This window comes from Thermobia domestica, chromosome 12 (assembly GCF_964235325.1).
Source record: "Thermobia domestica chromosome 12, izTheDome1.hap1.1, whole genome shotgun sequence".
In the NCBI taxonomy this organism is placed as follows: domain Eukaryota; kingdom Metazoa; phylum Arthropoda; class Insecta; order Zygentoma; family Lepismatidae; genus Thermobia; species Thermobia domestica.
Genome location: NC_137465.1, coordinates 165,873,704 through 165,896,156, shown reverse-complemented (window position 1 = coordinate 165,896,156; position 22,453 = coordinate 165,873,704).

Genomic DNA, 22,453 nt, shown 5'->3' with positions numbered 1-22,453 from the left:
GGAGAACTCAAGTAATTGATATTCTACGTAAAAGCAACTTATTGTAGAATGATGATGCTTCTTACCTTCAGAACATAATCTTAACGTGAGAGAGTTAGACAGAAAAAAATCCTGTTTTTTCCTACCCTATGACCACTTACTCATCTTAAAGCTCTACATGTAATGATTCGTGTCGTATAATTTCGGCTCTCCAAAAACATTCATATTTTTTATTATTATTATTATTATTATTATTATTATTATTATTATTATTATTATTATTATTATTATTATTATTATTATTCCTGAATAGCCACCCTTACATAATGTAGTAACTTTAGATATCTTAGTTTAAAGTGCTTTCTTTAGTAATAATTCGATCAACCACGTCACAAAATTTAAAATGTATGAGGGGGCACGACGTTTTATTCCCCCCTCTCTTTTCAGCACCCTCCAACAGAAGTATATAATTTCTGATAAGCAGGACAGACAAAATGAATAAGAAATATATTTACAGCATCCTTTCCTCCTTAGTGAATGGAATATCACGTAGCAGTTTTTTATTCTACCGAAGACGACCCTAGGCCGTTATGGTTAGGTAACAAAAGAAATACCTAATATATTTATAGCGCCCCTTGACTGTAATATTACCTCTTCTTTATTTGTTCGAAGCTGCCCTACACAACCAAGGGTGACAAAAAGAATAGGAAAAGTGTCTAAAGATTACAAAGCACTTTATATTTTGTCAGAAACAAGGCAGTATATACACAGCATTGCTTTCGTTAACAAGTGTTTCACCCTTGAGTCGCTTATAAAATTAGGCAGAATAAACTTTTGCCGATCATTGTTCTAGAGGGATTTGTCCAGGATGGTTCGGTGTCGGGCTAATAACGACGAGTATGTTTATTTACATCACCGTTAAAGAAATAGCAAACTTTCTGAAAGGAACTCACTTAGGAAACATCAAATCTTCCTTCTACTTAGCCAGAGCAGACTGAAAAATTGCATATGGCGATCTCAGTGAAAGTTCTATGGGACTATTAGAAAAATATATATTCCCGTTTCCATGCTGATGGTAGAATTTCTTAAGCAGTTATTGAATTACGTTCGAAGCATAGGCGTAAATAGCGCCCCCGCAACCCTGTGGCGTGGGGACAGAACAAGCCACAAGGCCAAAAAATATACAGAAAGTACGCAGAGGAGGACCAGACCAAATTTTCACACGTGCAAAGTGATTTTTTGGCGCCCTCCCTCTAGTACTAGCCTATATTTTACATTTTATCATAGTGTTTTTAATATTTTAAACCCATTTTTCAAAAATAAATTCATTACCTAGGAAAATTTCACAAAGAATATGGCCCGCTATAAACAATACATATTCGGCCCCCCTACCGCTTGGTCTAGTGGCTAGCACGCCTGCCTTCTGTGGTGCCGGGTCCAATTCCCGGTGGATTACTGTTGAACGATAAAAATCGTTCGGATTCCACTATAATTAGTATCCACATCTCCCCTGGCCATTAAGGCATAACCGTGGAACGCTAAACTCAAGAAAACAAACAAACAATACTTACTTCCCCGCCACTCTTTATTCTACATGCTCTCTCTCCATTCTTCGATACAGCCCCCTTAGTACTATGAAACTCTCTTCTTCCGTGGTGAAATGGAAAAAGATTATGTAATTGCCTACTTTACAAGAATATAAACCAAAAAAGTCAATGGAAAACATATTATAAAATTTACTTTTTGAGGCTCGTTTTGGCACCCCTGTTTCTCTGGCGCCCCGGGCAGTCGCCCGGCCCTTGGTACGCCCCTCAAAGTACGGACGCACAACTAAGGACTGCGGAGGAGAGGTTAACCTTCATGTTATGCCACTGGTTTGACGTGTTTGAAATGTTCAGTGATTGATCGGTTAGTGAAATAATTTCGACGGTTAATGATGTTTAAAGTTTAGCTAAGACAAAGTTACCTAACCAAATACATTTGATATCGCGATGCCACAATTTGATTTTTCCTCACATAAAAAAGATTAAAAACATTAGTAATAAAAACCCTTACTCATACTGGGCTCGAACTAAAAACCTAATTCGTACAGACTCGTTGCTCTGACCAACTGAGTTTCGATTTCTTACGCGAAAGAAGTCTGTTATATTACGAGGCATGCTTTTCATTATCAAAACTGTTCGAAGTAATACGAACATGGCTTAAGAACAGAGACGTAACTGAATTACCACTCGATTGACCTTGAGGGCAAATCACCAAAAGGAAGCTATAAACGTAAGTTCAGCATGCATTTCTGTGGAGTTGTGTTCAGTATTCCTATCTGCCAATCATGCTAGTTCGTAGGAGTAATATTTTACAAACCTAACCTTTCGATAGAGCACAGTGGTAGAGAAAGGGAATGAATTCTTGCCCTTGTGAACGTGGGATACCACAATGTGGAATAAAACTGTCGCTTCTCCTTGAAGTGATATTTCATCGAAAACAACTCGTTTTCCTTTATATATCCGAAATTTTTGAAGGTTTCAAAATGAGGAAACGTTACTGACAAACAAGGACGCATTTAGGGGTGGGTCCAGGGGGTCCGGACCCCCTCTGAAATCCCAACTTTTCTGCAAATTTAGCCTAATTTTGGGGGTTATCTTAATTCTATTATAATTTATCCTAATGTTGAAGTAGGACCCCTCCCGAAATAAATTACTGGATACATGTCTGCTGACAATTTTCAATATATTCGTTAAATAGTAAAGTAAAATAACTAAATTAGGAGCAAAAAGCTTCAACACGGGCTAACTTTTGTCCACTGCCAATGTTGTTAGAAGGGATATTAATAGCAAAAACTGCTAGTCAATGCTGAACCTTGGAACGTCACCCCGAACAACAAGCCTATTATTGAGAACTACATATGAAACATGTTATCAAAACTTATCCAGCTTTTATCTGGCATGAAATTATTATATACACCAAAATTCACTCTCCTAAAATGTGTATCTAATCATTGCTCTACGTATCTATGAAGCAATGAAAATTTTTTATCGAAATATGTGAGCAGGTAACCCTAACAGCCAGCCATTTTATTTAAATCGTAATAAACCCTCTAACCGTGCATTAACGTGAAGACAAAGCTTGGTCCATTGGTAAAGTGTTGGAAGAATGAAAAATCAATGTTCGTAGATTCGAATCTATCCACTCATCACAACATTTTATTCTTATGTGTAACGATGAAATAAGAAAAAAATTTATAACCGTTAAGACAAAACTTCAACCAAGTCTGAAAAAGTACAATACTAAAATAGTAACACAATGACGTCAACCAAGAATTATTTCATGTAGCGTTTGGACGAAATTACAGCTGTCAACAATTGCAGAAGTAAAAACAGACTGATAGGTGTAATGCAGTCTAGACTTCTTAATGCATTTACTTCCTGAAAACTTCCGTCTCGTCACTGGTATGCCATAAGTCATGGTAAAACCTTTCAATTGGAAGCGAAATGACACAAACTAAACAGTTTTAAATCAATAAATGTCTATGTGTAAAAGTAGGTGTCTCTTATCTGTAGTTCTGAGTTCCTTTTACTTTGAAGTGACAAATGAGAAAAGAAAGTATGGTGTTCGAAAAAAATCAAATTTGAGATTTCAACGAATTTACACGTATTAACTTATAGCTCCTAACACCGAAAAAGTTATTTTTCGATACATGCCCATCAGTTCGTCCATCCGTTCGCTACACTTTTCTGTGCACTCGCCTAGAAGCCATACCGTTCAACTTATCTGCACCAAATTTTAGTTTAAGATTTTCATAGTATTTTCTATAGTTTTTTTAAATTTCCCTCCTACTCCCAAAACAAGGGTAGTTTCCTGTACGATGAAAATAGAAAAAAAATATTTTCTCATAACTGGCTCTAACGGTCTTGTTTTCTTTCTTTTTATATAAATCAATATTTAATTAGCAACCCTATTTTATGGTATAAGGCATTTATCTGAGAAAAATCTACAAGGGGTAGTTTATACTAAGGGGTGAGTTTTTTCTCAGTGATTTTCTCAAAATGGACTCAAGTGTTTTCGTTCATATTTTATAAATAAATATTTCATTAATAACTTAACAATATGGCATAACTCGTTTATCCTAAAAAAAATGCGAGGGGTAGTTTATTTTTGGTGGAGTGTGTTGTCTGGGCGATTTACTCAAAAACGACTCAAAAGAGTTTATTCATATTGCAATAATAAATGTTTCGTTAATAACCAAACAATATGGCAAAACTCGTTTGTCCTAAAAAAAAATATGCGAGGTGTAGTTTACTCTTGGGGGTGTTTTTCCTCCACGGTTTTCTCAAAAATGAGTCAAGCAATTTTGTTCGTACTCAGAAATAAATATTTAATTAAAAACCTAATAATATGGAATAACTCGCTTACCCTGAAAGAATCCTCAAGAGATATTTTATTCGGGGAGTTATTTTTCCCTCACGATTTTCTCAAAAATTACTCGGACAATTTTATTGATAATTCATAAATAAGTATTTCATTAATAACCCTATATTTTAGTATAAGTTATTTCTATGAAAAACAATTACAACGGATAGTTTATTTTGGGGGTCAAGGTTTTTTCCCGACTATTTTCTCGAACGACAGGCGATTTTGTTCAAATTTCGCAAATAAATATTTCATTAATAACCAAAAGTATATCTTAACTCATTGTTCGAAACAATTCACAAGAGGTAGGTTACTCCTGACGTGTTCTTTTTGAACGAATTTCTCAAAAATGATTCATTTGATTTTTTTTTCATATTTCATAAACAATGATTGCATTAATTGGTCTATTATATGTCTAATGAAAATGTGCTCAAAGTGTGAGTTAGTTTTGTAGTGTGGATTTTCTTCAATCGAAGTTTTTTATTCGATAATCTGGCATTCGATGTATTTGAATAATACAATAATTTTATTCGTATTATCCAAATACACACTTCAGTAACAACTGCCGCCTAACACAGTTAAGAAATTGAATTTAAAAGGTTAGTGCGGTGGCCCTGTAACTGAATACTTTTTGGCAAACTCCCTAGCTTTTTGTGGTAAACTCAGGCTTTTGTTTTTCGAGCGACAAAAGAGAGAAGAAAATATAGTGATTGTGAAAATAATGTATCATACTCAGATTTCAACGGATTTACATGTTTTGTGGCGTCTACATACCGAAAATGGGACTTTTCGACACCCGTTCTTCTGGTCTGTCCGTTCGGTACACTTTTCTATGCACTCGCCTAGAGGCCATACCGTTCAACGTATCTACACCAAATTTTAAACTTAGGGTTTACATAGTATTCCTACAGGAGATTTTCCAATTTTCTTCCTACCTCCTAAAATAAGTGTGGTTTACCAACAGCCGAAAATCGAAGAAAGCTATTTTCTCAAAAATGGTTTTAACAATTTTGTTTATTTTTCATTAATCAATATTTAATTAACAACCCTATATTGCAGTATCAGATATTTCTCTTAGAAAAATTTACGAGGGGTAATTTATTCTTGGAGGTGACTTTTTCTCGACGATTTTCTCAGAAAAGACTCTGGCGAATTTTGTACACACTTCATAAATAAATATTTAACCTTACAACATGGTATAAGTCAATTGACCTGAAAAATATATAAGTAGTAGTTTATTCTTGAAGTTGAATTTATTCCCAGTGAGTTTCCCAAACACGACCAGTTGGCAACCCTGTATCTCGACAACGAAGCTAAATTCGAAAACTACAAGAGATCCATTTGTCTGCTTTTGATGTCACGAATCATCTCCCAAAGTTTGTGGACATCTTTCAGGTTCACCCTTAATGAAGCTTCTTTTCGAAAAGTTAACTATTCACTTTAAGCATTGTTTATATTTTTTAAATCACAAATGCCGTTAGTAATTTAAAGGCAGAGAGCTATTCTGAGAGAATAGATCTTCAAAAATAATTTTAAAACTTAGACTTTTGTTTTCGAGACATTCCAGACAAGACGAGACATTTTAGAAGCTATCTCGTGTCCAAAACATTTGTCTCGTCTTATCTTGGATGTCACAAAGCGCGTCTCGTCTTTCTCAAGACATGTTTTATCTCGTGTGCATTCGTTAACACTTGGAAAGGATTATCTTTCTACTCAAAGCATTGTTTTTATAATGATTGCATAATTATGATAATTGCTGTCAACATAAATTACAGTCCTTTCACTTTTATTATTATTATTGAAATTAAAATTAAATGCAATATCTAATTTAACGTTGCACGATTATGCACCTACGCTAAGGGAGAATGATGATGAATGAAATGGTAAAATGAAGAAAGTGGGAGGAAAATGGAAAATCCCAAGAAAACCCATACCCATGCACACGGTATTTGTCCACCTCAAATTTCACTTGGCCCGAAGTGGAATCGAGCCACAGACCCCATGCACCAAAGGTGAATGCTTTATTATTATTATTATTGTTATTGTTAATAATAATAATAATAATTGAAGCGAGCTTAACGAGTTGAGTTGATTTTGAGTTTAACGCCCTGTTGAACAGCGAGGCTATATGAGACGTGAACCTACTGATGAACGTGGAATCCGAACCACATGAGTTCCCGCCGTACGCTAACCGCTTAGCCACGGAGGAGCTCCGAGCTTAACGAGCTTAACGAGTTTCAACCGTCCGACTCAACCAACGTTTGGGTGCCTGTTCGTTCGTCTGCTCCATGACAACATCTCATAAATGACATTTCATTTTAATGAAACTAGTAACTGCCATCTTTTAGCTTTGCGAAGTAACTATTGCTTCGAATTTGAATCTGTAAAATATAAGAGGTTAAAGTAACCAAATGGTGCAAGTTTCCACTCATGTATACAAAACAATTTTGCAATATCAACTACGTGAATCTTGTCCCATAAAAAAGCCGAAACCCCTACACCGAAGAGCTCTCCGAGATTTGATCATTGTCCACACGGGCTGAAATTGTCGTTTGAAGCCAAGACTTTAATATGAAGCCAATAATTTCTTTAAAATAGACGAAAAATTCGAAAGTTATAAGCATTTTCATATTTTTGCCTTTTCCCATAAGGGAGTCGTAGCCCCCTCTACTGAAGAGCCCCCCCTTCCCCCGAGATTTGATCAGTGTCCACTCGGACTGAAATTGTCATTTGGAACCGACACTTTAATAAAACTAACTCTATTGCCTATGAAACTCGGAGGTTCAATGCCGCGTTCACAAAAGCTCTCCACTGACTTCTATCCTTAGCTAACTGCATCCAGTTTCTACTTTGTATTCCAATCTCTGCGAGATACCAACACTTTAATACGAAGCAAAATATTTCTTTAAAATAGACTAAAAATTCGAAAGTTATAAACATGTTAATATTTTTGCCTTTTCTCATAAGGGGGCCGTATTAGCCTACACTGAAGAGCCCTACGAAATTTAATCATTGACCACTTGGACTGAAATTCTCATTTGAAACCAAAACTTTAATATGAAGCCAAAAATTAAATTTACATCAATTTAAACTGACTGGGTTCCGGTTCACCCTACTATTGTTTAGTTTAGTTAAGTGGTAATTTGTGACAGGTTCACATCATCAAAAGAATCTTTCACTTCTCCGCACCCCCAGATGTTCGTGCTGCATGCGCCACTGGAATCAATAGACATTTTTCCTATTCTTTTTTGTCACCCTTGATTGTGTAGGGGCTCCCTCGTACAAATAAAGAAGTGGTAATATTACAATCAAGGGGCGCTATATATTAGGTATTTCTTTACTTACCTACCCCTAACCGCACAGGGCCATCTTTGGTAGAATAAAAAATGTTACGTGATATTCCAATCATGAAAGGGGAGAGGATGCTGTAAATATATTTCTTATTCATTTTGTCTGCCCTGCTTATCAGAAATTACTTTCTGTTGGAAGGGTACTGAAATGAGAGGGGCAAAATAAAACGTCGTACCCCCTCCTGCATGGTTGCTCAAACAATTACTAAAGAAAGCATTTTAAACTAAGATATTTAAGATTTAAACTAAGAAACGAAGATATCCTTACATTATGTAAGGATGGCATATTTAGGATTATTATTATTATTATTATTATTATTATTATTATTATTATTATTATTATTATTATTTGAATGTTTTTGGAGCACCGAAATTTTGTGAGACGAACAATGGTATGTAGAGGTTTAAGATGGGTGGTCATAGGGGAGGAAAAAACAGGATATTTCTCTGTCTGACTCTCTAACGTAAAGATTATGTGCTGAAGGTAAGAAGCATCATCATTCTACAATAAGTTGCTTTTACGTAGAATATCAATTACTTGAGTTTTCCCCCTTCGGGCTACTTACTTTATGTAGTAAATTCAAAACAATTTCAATTCAATACAAATACATTGTAAAACTTTTTCGTAATTAAACATCTAGGGAAAATTAAACATTTAATAGGGAAATCTATTATCAAAATATCCAAACACGTAGATAGAAGACTAGCTAGTGAGAAATATTGTGAAACTTGATAAAATCCTCCAAATTAGAATTAACATTTACTGGGAAACATTCGTTATGCGCAAGCAGCATATAGTGAGCAGTGAGCACAGGGGAAATAATTACGAAACTGTTTGCAAACAAAATTAGGGACGCTAATGCAAGTGCGAGAAGTTAATCATATTCACGGAGAAATTAAATTTCGACTAAAAGCAGGGAATATGTGTTACTATTCGGTTCAAAATCTCTTATCGCCACGAAATCTGTCGAGGAATTTGAAGTTAAAATATACAAAACGATAATCATGCCTGTTGTTCTGTATGGTTTCGAAACATGGTCATTTACTCTGAGGGAAGAACATAGACTGAAAGTATTTGAAAACAAGATCCTGAGACGAATATTTGGATCCAAGAGGAACGGGAATGGGGAATGGCGGAAACTTCATAACGAGGAACTACATAATTTATATGATTTACCCAACATTGTTAGGGTCGTCAAGTCTAGGAGGCTTAGATAGGCGGGTCATGTAGCTAGAATGGAAGAAAGTAGAGATGCTTTCAAAGTCTTGACTGGAAGACCAATCGGAAAACGACCATTAGGAAGACCTAGGCGCAGATGGGAGGACAATATTAAGATGGACCTCGCAGAGATTGGAATACAAAGTAGAAACTGGATGCAGTTAGCTAAGGATAGACGTCAATAGAGAGCTTTTGTGAACGCGGCATTGAACCTACGGGTTCCATAGGCCATATAGCTAGTTAGTTAGTTAGTTAATGCAAGTGTGACAACGACATATTTTTTTCTTTTTATGGTATCGTCATAAGTTTTACACATATGTTAAAATTTGAATCTTTCCCAAATAAAAAATAAATAAAATAACATAGTGATAAGAATGACAACAGCACTTCCATGGGAACCGAACCCACTACCTTCGGCATAGACTAGTTGTTTTAACTAACTGAGCTATTTGTTTTCTTACGTGAACTAAGCCCTTTCCGGTAAAGACGATTTTTCATTACGATCGTGCTTCTAATTCGTCCTTTTCCATAGATAATTTCCACTATTTGCTCTATATTTACGTTAATACTTAGCATATATTCATATATTTGGAGTTTGCAGATAATGCACTTAATAAGACATATTAGAAATACTTCGTTAAAAGTTTAGTTTGTAGATCTAATCCACGTTTCTCTCAATGACATAGATGTCGTTGCTTCGTGTTGAACTGCAGAATTCCCTCGCGTTCTTGAAAATTTCCCACTTTAGCAGAATTGGTAATTCTCGTAATTTTGGTCGATTTAATGTTTTTTGCTTCTAATTTCTTTATTTTAAGCTAATATCTAACACAAATATTAAAAACGGGTTTGTTATTAACCTGTCCTGCTGGGGAAACCTTTCGAAATTTCGAACATATAAAGAAAACTGAGATATTTTCAAAAAACTTGAAAATAAAGAGACGCGTCATTTATTTTGCTCATAGTAGTACGTATCCTTGAATGCAATGTTACTAATGTAATTACATTAATAAATAAAATAGCAATATCATCGTATGCATATATATATATATATATATATATACAAGTATGTAGTACGTTATTCAATGTCTGTAACGATTTATATTTTCGTATCATAAAATGAAGTGATAAATTACGATTTTACAGCACTAAGTGTATCATTTATGGCAACTCACTAATGTTATAAATGAATATACTCGGGAAAATGTGATCATTACAGTTAAAGCTAATATGAATTTAATACATCTAATTATATGATGGGTGATGTTTTTCAGACGCCAACTTAAGTAAATGAATCAAAATTCTATAATTTCAGATGTAGCTCTGGCTCCATGTTAAGAATGTTCCTGTATTTGTTTTTCACGTGTACGAGATGAGATGATGTTGTCTTACACAAGCATAGTGGCAAACGGCAGCAGATGTCTTACAACCATTTTGGAAATTTCAGGATAAACAACCTTAAACTGAAACCAAAATCCCAGTAACCGTAACGAAGTAGGGAAACTGCATTTTCACGAAATAAACAGCAATCCTAAGGTTCAAAGTATGATGAAGGATTAACCAATCACATTTCACCAAAGATATCTTTCCACCAATTACCTTAGACCTTAAGTTACGTCTACAAGCCCTAAGGATCAAAGTATGAACATCGTTGTTGCACATCCAAAAAAAAAAAAAAAAAGCGACAGCTAATGCCGTGCAGTTAGAACACCCAATATACACCTTCTTATCCCATAATCGTGTCCCCTAAGAGATCGTACCAGGCGATGGTCTATTACACAGAGATTTAGAAATGAGACAGAGAGAGTGAAGAGGGGAGAAGAAGAAAACGAAAAGGGAGTATAGATAAAAATGTGGAATTTAAACGTAGTCAGAAAAGAACCTAACATTATAAAGTTCCGTTGCAGATATCCAACAGTAATATAGAAATAACGTTTGTTTTTACATACTTTTTCAGAACTATTCGAATATATAGAGAATGCTTTAAACATTCATTAAGTCAATTTCATAAAGGATAGCATACTGAATTTCCAGTAGAACTATAGATATCCGAGACACATCTAGGATAATGTCAAAAGTTTAACACACATGCTTTGCTTCCGCTTGGTTCGATTGCAAATTCGGTAGTGTTCATTGGACGTACTGATCCAAAATGCATTCTAATAAACCCAGTAGGTAGCGTTGGTCATATCCTCTATTTCAGACTACTAATGCAAAATGAAAAAAACGAAAGAAAGAAGAAGAAAATTGAATAAGTGCTATTTTACTGCTAAATTTCTATCAGATATACCCTATATTAAAAGTCCAAACTGTATCGTAATAAAAAGTTACAAATGTTCGAAAGGAAAAATTTATGTTCCTCATGTTTCAAATTTCAACGTGAATAAAACACATTGAACTATAGGATGGAAACAATTTTTGTGTCAAACTAGTATAAATAAAATTTTGTTTTCAAATAAGCAAAGGGGTTCTAGTCTTTTCCGAAGATTTATCTGTTCCGGACATCCAGCATCGATTTCCTCTCTTGAGGATATAACGTAATTTGCACAGATAGAATGAACAGGCTAGATCTCAAACGGATCATCGTGTCAGTCGGATGATGCTGGTTAGGTTATAGACCACCACTGGGTCGAGGATTCAAACCCGTAGTGACCCGGTAATTCGACTGAGACTCGGTAACCCAGAGGATGAAAAAGAGATTTTACTTATTTCTTTGCGTTTAAACAGTATTTCTCTCAGAGATTTCCATTACTGGGTGTTGTGTATGTATGTAAATGAAAGGTTTGATGAACATTTAGCTAACATGATTTTATTTATGAATAATAAATCAACAAACAAATGTCACATTCTGCTTGAAGCTAATTTTTAAGACACTGAGAGAAGAAATATTCAATCCTAGCATAAATATAAGTGTCAGTAGCTTATGCAGAAATATTAAAACACTGGACATAACAAACTAATTGAATCATTAAAAAGACGATTACAGAGATAAGTATAAATTTAAATGATTGGTAATTTAATGATTTGGTAGTATAGTGGATTTTAACTTGTCTAGAATAGCCAATGTTATCGTAACAATTTACTAAGGTAAGTAAATGAAGAAGGACAACTTACTTAGCCAGGAGAGTGTGCTGCCATTCTTGTAGTAATTTGTTGAGCCTATTCAAGTTTAGGTATCCGAATCCATACTTGTTGTTGAAAAAGAGGCTTTTTATACTGTTTTGGTAGGACATTTTCCCTTTCACTAGAAGTTGTTTACAATATTTTACTGTGCTGATGAAATATCTGACTTTGAAAGAATATTGCTATTGCCTTTATAGTTATATTTTTATTTTTTAAAGTGAATCTAAAATTTTTAAATTATACTCAAATACATTTATGTCTATTCTTATTAAACAACACACCAGAGCACGAAAAACACGACGCCGAAGTTCCCAGTTAATTAGGTTTTCCAGACCAAATGTATCGGGCTCTCCCTCCGTTTTAACTTTGGAACATGCACACGCACATGAATTGTGTGTGTGTGTGTGTGTGTGTGAGAGAGAGAGAGAGAGAGAGAAAGAGAGAGAGGAGAGGAGAAGTGAAAGATGCAATAACAGGATAGGGAAACATCAAGAAAGAGAGGGAGGACGAATATAAATATGAAACATACTTATCGTTGCAGTGTGTGATGTAGAATGCACACACTGCTTATTGGAATTATCGCCAGTGATACCTTGTAATTTCTCCAATAGCCATTATTTTATGCGAAAAGATCATACTAGCTGATGGGGTACCGAAGCAAGGTTTTCCATTTGGAAATCTAGCAATTTACCACTACACCACCGATTGTTTTAGCCAAACTTTGTTTAACAAATGGTGTAGTGGTTCTTTCTGAGAATGGTAACACGAATAGCGTATACTGCAGATCAATGATGTCTTTGGATTGCCCTAGCCTTTCCCAATCAACATTCGGAAATCGTCTCTATCATGATACAGGTGTTTGCTTCTACATTCTTACGTACTGCTAGTCCAGTATGATAAGTCGATCCTTCATAATCACTTTGTAAAAAATCAACTTTGGCGTGAACAGGATTTGAACCTATGTTAGATAGCTATACTATTCATAAGTCCATTACCTTACCCCTACACTACCATACTACCTGTAAACTCAACCCAGATATTATTTAGCCTAATTACAAGCCCTATATTACTTACAATAACCCCTTATCTTTGTATAAAGAAATTCATTTATTCGACAGGCTAGAGAGAAATTAGTGCCCACTTATGAAGGAAATAACATAGTCAAGGAAAAATCACAGAAATAAAAAACATATTATGCAGTAATTTCAGCATGGAAGATCAAAAGTACGATAATAATAATAATAATAATAATAATAATAATAATAATAATAATAATAATAATAATAATAATAATAATAATAATAATAATAATAACCTATATTATAAAATTGAAAATATTTATGTTTGTGGCTCTTAATCTCTTGAACCACCTGACCGATCTCGATCAAATTTTCAACATAGATGAGGTTCGGGCCTAAGATGGTATTTATCTATTTACTTTGACGATATAACTTAGTTGTGAGGGGATGGAGGAGTTAAAAAGAATAAATAAAACTTTATAACTCGTGAAATAAAGGATCAATCTCGATCAAATTTTTAACATAGATGAGGTTCGGACCTGAGATGATTTTTATCATTTCACTTTCACGGGAGAACTTGGGGACGTTAATGGGAGAGGGAGATATATACAAATAAATAAAACTTAATGACTTGAACAACCAAACCAATCTCCATCAAATTTTCAACCTAGATGAAGTTCGAACTTGAGATGGTTTCTGTCATACCACTTTGATGGTGTAACTCAAGGGAGCTGGAGGTGAAATGACATTTAAAAAAGAACGAAAAATAACCGGTATTAGTGTCAAATCTATAGTTTTTGAAGTTGCTGAGATTAACAGTGACACATCTGATGCTGTTCAAATTCAGCCCCAAAACTTGGAGGAGAGGGGACATAAAAATGATCGAAATAACCAATATCAGAGTCGAATCCAGAGTTTTCCGGCTAGCTGAGACGAACAATGACACTGCAGATGCCGTGCCCCACAATAAAGGGTTGGGAGAGGATATATAAAACTCATGGAAAATGACCGATATCGCTTTAGTAATAGTAAAAAGTTACTGAGTACCGGAAATAGACAACTATACTGTGAATGTCAACATTTATTATTATTATTAATTACATACTTTTGAACACACACGACGAAATTAGTGCAAAATGTTTTATTTCTGTAATTTTTCCTGATTGTATGTTTTTGCTTTATTAATGGGCACTAATTTCTCTCTAGGCCGTCGAATAAATGAATTTCGTTATGCACTTTGGGAGCCTTACAGGAAGAAGCCGATTCGTTCCAAAGATCAGGGCTAAAGTAAGTAATATATTTTCTTGCAATTTAAGGTGTCGTGATAGTGTAGGAGTAACGTAATGGACTTGTGAATAATAACATAGGTTCAAATCCTGTTCACGCCAAAGTTGATTTTTAGAAAGTGATTCTGAAGAATCGATTCATCATACTGGACTAACAATACTTAAGAATGTGGAAGCAAACACCTGTATCATGATAGAGACGATTTACGAATGTTAGTTGGGAAAGGCCAAAGGAATTACCAGGGCATTCCAAACACATCGTTGATCTGCAGTATACACTTTTCGTGTTATCGTTCTCAGAAAGAAACATTACGCAATTTGTAAAAAACAGTTTGAGTAAAGCAACCGGTGGTGTAGTGGTAAAGTGCTAGACTTCCAAATGGAAAATCTTGTTTCGATTCCCCATCAGGTAGTATGATCTTTTCGCATAAAATAATGGCTGCAAACAGAGATTCATCTTCTATTGGAGAACTTAGAAGGCATCACTAGCGGTAATTCCAATGAAACGTGTGTTTCATATTTATATTCGTCCCCCTCTCTCTTCCTTGACGTTTCCCTATCGTCTTTGCATCTTTCATTTCTCCCCTCCTCTCTCTCTCTCTTTCTCTCTCTCTCTCTCTCTCTCTCTCTCTCACACACACACACACTTCATGTGCGTGTGCGTGTTCCAAAGTTAAAACAGAGGAAGAGACCGATACACCTGGTCTAGAAAACCTAATTAACTGGCAACTTCGGCGTTGTGTTTTCGTGGTCTGGAGATAACATCTCCAGTAATGGTCATCTCTGACAGAAATACTGTTTAAACGCAAGAGAATAAGTAAAATCACTTTTTCATCCTCTGGGTTACCGAGTCGCAGTCGAATTACCGGGTCACTACGGGTTTGAATCCTCGACCCAGTGGTGGTCTATAACCTAACCAGTATCATCCGACTGACACGGTGATTCGTTTGAGGTATCTGTGCAAATTGCGTTATATCCTCAAGAGAGGAAATCGATGCTGGATGTCCGGAACAGATAAATCTTCGGAAAAGACTAGAACCCCTTTGCTTATTTGAAAACAAAATTTTATTTATACTAGTTTGACACAAAAATTGTTTCCATCCTATAGTTCAATGTGTTTTATTCACGTTGAAATTTGAAACATGAGGAACATAAATTTTTCCTTTCGAACATTTGTAACTTTTTATTACGATACAGTTTGGACTTTTAATATAGGGTATATCTGAAAAATATTTAGCAGTAAAATAGCACTTATTCAATTTTCTCCTTTCTTTCCTTTCTTTCATTTTGCATTAGTAGTCCGAAATAGAGGATATGACCAACGCTACCTACTGGGTTTATTAAAATGCATTTTGGATCAGTACGTCCAATGAACACTACCGAATTTGCAATCAAACCACGCGGAAACAAAGCACATGTGTTAGATTTTTTGATATTATCCTAGTTGTGTCTAGGAGATCTACAGTTCTAGTGGAAATTCAGTATGCTATCCTTTATGAAATTGACTTAATGAATGTTTAAAGCATTCTCTATATATTCGAATAGTTCTGAAAAAGTATGTAAAAACAAACGTTATTTCTATATTACTGTTGGATATCTGGAAACGGAACTTTATAATGTTAGGTTCTTTTCTTACTACGTTTAAATTCCACATTTTTATCTATACTCCCTTTTCGTTTCCTTCTTCTCCCCTCTTCTCTCTCTCACTCTCACTCTCTTTCTCTCTCTCTCTCTCTCTCTCTCTCTCTCTCTCTCTCTCTCTCTGCCTCATTTCGGAATCTCTGTGTAATAGACATAGATTGATTTCTATTTTTCACGGCGTGTGTTTCAGTTTCTCCTTACATCAACTTATGAATCCTGTTTCGTCTCGGTTTTGTTATTTCATTTTATCGAAACTAATACATTTTGTAGTTTGAAATTAGAATTACGTTCATGTTGTTAGCTAATTTTAATATTGTTGGAGAGAAGAAAGGAGGAGAGAGAGGGGTTATTCTACCTGACACGATTATGGAATAAGAAGGTGTATATTGGGTGGTCTAACTGCACGGCGTCAGCTGTCGCAATTTTTTGATGCGGAGAGTACATCAATCGGTTTTAATAATTGCCTATCAAGGTTCATGTCGTAAATTTCGATTTCAAGTTAGAAATTTTGAATCTATCAGATACAGTGAGCAGCTAATCAAATTACATCAATGATATATTTTCACCAATAACTTTAGGCTTTGAATTGTGACTGTTTACCGTTAAATTTTATCCTGTTTTTAACTATTCACTTAAAAAATAAACCGCTTTCAATTATTCGACTTTCACCAATGACCTTAGACTATGAATAGTGACTTCAAATTTTAAAGTTCAAAGTATGACCAAGGATTAACCAATCAGATTTCATCAAAGACATCTTTCCACCAATAATCTTAGACTGTCTACAATGATGTCTACAAACCCTAAGGATTTAATTGTAAAGTTGTTGTTGTATATCAATTAGTTTTAATTATTATCTATTAGGTTTCAAGGTCTAAATATATAAGGTTTACTTTGAAGACACAAAATGTGCGAATATGACGTTAGAACACATGAATCAAATTACAAAAATGTATCAACGCTTTGTTGCATGTTTCAAACCTTCAGGTGAATTGGTTCAAGACCATAACCCTGTCATAAATTTCGTTTTGAAGTCAAGAAATATGCAGATATGACGTCTGAACATTTAGCTGTAAAACAATGATGCAATATGTGTTAAATTATTATTATTATTATTATTATTATTATTATTATTATTATTATTATTATTATTATTATTATTATTATTATTATTATTATTATTATTATTACTGAATTCCAGGGTGCGATATCATAACAATGGAAATGTAGGGAGAGAGAGAATCGTAAAGAAAACAATTTTTGCACTCTAATGTTCCCACATAGACTTCACATATTTGAACACCGGTAAATAGTAAACTTCTAAACCCATTAATTAGTCCTACATCTGAAATATATGTTAATAGTCCTAAGTATGAATTATTATAATTAATTTGCAAGCTTCTGACAATTGTATACTTGAATTCATCTCCAGTTAGTTTTTAGTGAGCGGAAATTTTCTTCCAGAAATATTACAAAGATAAGTGGTCGAATTTAAACATATAACAATTCACAGCCAAATATACTTTCATATGTCGAAAAAGATGGCTTACTAAAATGCGTGGCCCAACGGTGTCATTGACTGCCTAAATACGAGTCCGTGCCTTCTAGGCAACCATCCCACAAGGAATAAGCCCTGTGGAATGATTGACTATTAACCGTTTCCGGTACCAATTCACTCAGATTACGGTCGGTCTAACCGGAAGGTTGGTGGCGTCTCCAATTTGGAATTTGTAATTAAAAAATTATCCGACCCCTCAGAAACTGACAAAAGTTCCGAGTAAAGTATGGAAAACTAGAATAAAATAAATAAATAGAAAACTTCTAACATGGATTTGCCAAAATTAAAAAAAATATAAATATTTTGTACTAGTAAGTTGTTTGTCAAATTCTTACTGGTCTCTCCCAGTCCACAAGATTCGCTACATCTTGAGGCGTTAACTAATTTCAGATCACTATATCTACTAGAAGTGGAAGAAATGAAAATTCATGGACATTGGGGACTTTGGACGCTCTGGTACGGTATAACCAGATTCTACTGTAATAAATTTTCTATATTATTTGATATTATCCACTTCGTCGCTTCCGCGATCAGTCGTGAACTTGGCTTAATCAGGTTACTGAAAAAAAAATCAAAGTTGCAGAGTAATATCGCAAATGTAAGCTGAACGCATATATTTAAACTGTACCAACTCCGCAAACAGCTATTATGTTCTGTGATTAATTGAAAACAATCCGGAATCATTTGCTACATGACCACTATTCACATCATCAGACTGGATGATCAGTTAGTATGTCTGATTACTATTAAATGTTGAGCTACGAAGGGAAAATAGAATCCATCATTTTCACATGACACACTATCTTCACAAAATCCTGACTTAATGGTTAATGTGCTAAGCATCTATTATATATATACAATCAATACCTTGTGGTAAAAATTACAACTGGGCACATATATGCACCGGTGTCCTATTATTTATTCACACTACAATATATATTATCACTATCTTTATTCATTTATATTTATTCTGATTTATAACATAAACTTCTTTATAGACACCCTATTCCATCTTTCGGCCCTAGACTGTTCAAAACAGTCTCATTATATCTATTAAAATCAACAAACTACTATAGTACACTAATCAATACGCATGAATTTGTATGAACTGATATTAGAGTCTTTCAGTACATACTAAAGAATATTTACACTTTACGGCTTCATATTATTTTTTTATATGCAACGAGAATTCAATATCATTAACTATCCTCTTAACTGAATGCAATTATATTTTTAAAGTGTCAACAATGCGATCGTTCACAGAAAGCAACGAAGAGAGAGAATTTGAAATTACAGTCTAGCAACATAATAATGCCATATAGACAAACTTCAGTTTAAGGATAAACGCAATGTTTGATTTTGTTAATAATTTGATTGCCTGACTATATAAATGATTGTGCTTTTCAGAGAAGCTAAATTATGTTATTCGTCTGCATCTCTATTCATATGGACCAGAACTAATATTCATTCAGTAATAATTACAAAAGAAGGATAATTTTCGGGTGGATTAGATCCTTAAGTTTCTGAGTAACAAAACTAGAGATGCAAGGGCTCGGAAAAAAACCGGCTTTTTTGAAAAAAAACTCGGTTTTTTCTGCTTTGCTTTTTGCTTGGGAAATTTTGGGCTTTTTTCAAAATACTGCTTTAAATTGATAAAACAGACTTTGTATCGCTTCTCTATAACACAAAAAATCATTTAATTAGTGGTTGATGCTGATAATAATATAAAACATCGAAAATAAACTATGAATTTCGAAAAAATATTTCAAACAATTTTTCTTCAACATATTTACATTATGAATTCCACAGGATTAACCAATGTATATAATAAGAATTTTTTAACCTCCTATATACAAAAGTAAGCAGAGTTGGCAAGAACCGTGGTTGTTTTTGAAAATGCCGAAAACCCGTTTTTTGGGGGATGTTTTAAACCAGGCTTTTTTGGTTTAAACCAGGCTTTTTTGAATTAGATTTTTTGCTTTATGTATTTATATTACATATTCACAGAAATAAGTTTGTTTCGCCTTGATGTTATTATGCAACAGCGGGGTTATGCCGGAAGAACTCCCATAAGCTTAAAGAAGTGCGGTCAGTAAATTTCTTAAGTTCAGAATCTCCCGCCCTAGCCATTGGGAAAATCCCGTCATTACTTGAAATGTAAGACAATAACGGGAAAATCCTGTTATTGCTTTGCATATAAAATTTAAAGGTCAACGTACCATAATCAGTACGCTAAAACTGAGGTATTAAATTACAAATTTAGTACCGGTACGTAGATATCATTGAAAGTCCAATCCAAGCTAATGTTGGAAGCTACGTAGGCAATCGATACATTTTGCCAATTTCTATCAATATATTTAAGCAATATTGGCTTCTTTATAAAACAACACGCATTTAGGCATGCAGAAATATACAATTTGGTTTGTTTCGTATATTTAGGCTTAACATCCTTACGAAATACCGAGGTTATCAAGGAGAAGACTTTCGCTTAAACTGACATCCGAACCACTACTTGGCTTACGCATGAAAGAAGGGTTGTGGTTCGACCGAGAATTGAACATGGGACACCTTGATTAAAAGGTGAAAGGGAAATAAAACTATTGCAGGTGGTTTGATATCTGGAAACGTCACCATGAAGTTCACACGATTCGCATTTTTCATTCTTTTTATTTTTGTGGTTTAAACCAGTCATTAAAAAAAAAGTTGGTGTTAACCAGCCAACCCTAAAAGTAAACACTTCTTTTTAAAGAATACACAAATAACTAGCAAAATAGTATGTAGTATTTTTACTTCAAAATATTCCATACCCTCTTTTTGAAACAATATAAAATTAAAATAAAACATAAGAGAAATACTTAGATTTATATGATACACTTAAAGGCTGAACATCTAGAGCTTTTGGTTCTGTATATTCTTGAAATTCTACAGTTAAGTTTTATAGAACCACCATCACAGTTTACCCAATCCTCAAGTTTTCTGAATTTTTAACAAGAGGGATTCAACATATCATTACGGAACTCTCCCCCCCCCAAAAAAAAAGACTACGGAATATATTTAAGTTAAGCTAAATACAACTGCACAACAAACATGACTGAGTGATTAGCTTTTGAGCTTCTATCGGGAAGTCCGGGATTCAACCAGCATTCGACCATTCTGACAAAGCTTTTCTTCATTCCATCTGTGAATGTAGAAATAGTGCGTGTACTGTGAGTTGGGCGACTTCCTTTTTTATTGTTTTTAAATCGTTATTATTACTAATTACCAGCAGTGACGGTTTTGCGAAGGTTAGGGGGGCGGTCTTTCGGACTGAAGACCGTTCCCCAAAGTTACGGAATGTCTGCAACAAACGAAATATCTATTATTTATGCCGTTACTCATAAACTTTAAGCTCCCGTCAAATAAAAATTACGAATGTTTAAAAAAAACTAAACATTAGTAAGAATCCCTTCCCAAAATACGTTTCTAAATCCGCCACTGATTCTCAGTATAAAATGATTTTTAAAGTTGTATCCGGAAGATTATTGCTAAACATATAAACGAAGCGAAATATTAGTTATGCCTGTACACATAAACTTCAACCACTTCCCAAATAAAATTAGGACTTTTTAGGAAACGAAACAATCAGAAAAACCCCTCCTAAAGTACTTTTCTAAATCCGCTACTGATTATTTGTATAAATTGGTATTCAAGGTTGTGTCCGAAAAATTAATGCTAAATCACTTCACAGCTACAGTATAATAGAAATGTGGAAGTACGGTTTGACGGATATATTGAAAAACGTACGCTTTGACGGATAAATAGAAAAACGGGCAAGTTTAACTTTTGCGCTAGAAGCTAGAGTACTAAAAGCTCTTAGAAATGAAACACGGATGACAAACTAGAGAAGAAAAAAGATGTCGATAACTCAAAAGTTAAAATAAAGTTAAATAGCCTCTAAAATTACCCTCAAATACTACATTCTTCATGTTAGCTTTAATTCGTAAAACATGTGCTCCATCCACCTTGATGGTGAATTTCAGAGCGAAATATGACATTCAGGTCATGGAATTCTTATCTAACTATAGAATATACTATAAGAAAGCTATTTAGATAGAAAAATCATGAAGTTGAAAAAAGCCAAAATTTCCAAAATTCTCGTTTTTTTCCCAAAAAAGCCGGCTTTTTATGTGAAAAAAACCATCGATTCAAAAAAGCCGGCTTTTTTGCTACAAAACACTAACAGCTAGTAGTTCATAGCCCGACACGAGATGGCATTGGTAGCACGAAAACATACTGTGCACTATTAAACACGCTTTATATTCGGTCGTAGTTAACCATAAGCAATATAATATGTAGTTAAGGTACGGAATTAGTATGAATTTGCATTGCGAATTAATTTACCCATTTAAACTGACCAAAAGAGATAAATAATTACACGACAATGCACTGTCGGCATTACGAAATTCAACTTAACTATAAAGAAGCTTACGAATACCTCCATGTTAATAATAATAATAATAATAATAATAATAATAATAATAATAATAATAATAATAATAATAATAATAAAGAATAACATATACTACATATACAGGACAGGCCTATCGTAACCTACCTTAACTTGGGAGAGTGAAAGGAAATATTTTAAACGTTTTAAATCACTGACTCTTAAATTTTGAGGATTCACAACAGCTAAAATCAATGCATTATTAATCACTTTACTCCTGTCCTGAGATGTGGGTATTGTCCAATATGGCGGTCATGGCATCTGCTGAACGGAATTCTATATTTTAGATTTTCAAACTAATTTCACTACAAAATCTTTAACGTTCGGGACTGAATTCAGCTTCCATACTGTTTGTTCACTTACTAGTTTATACATAGTTACTTGAATT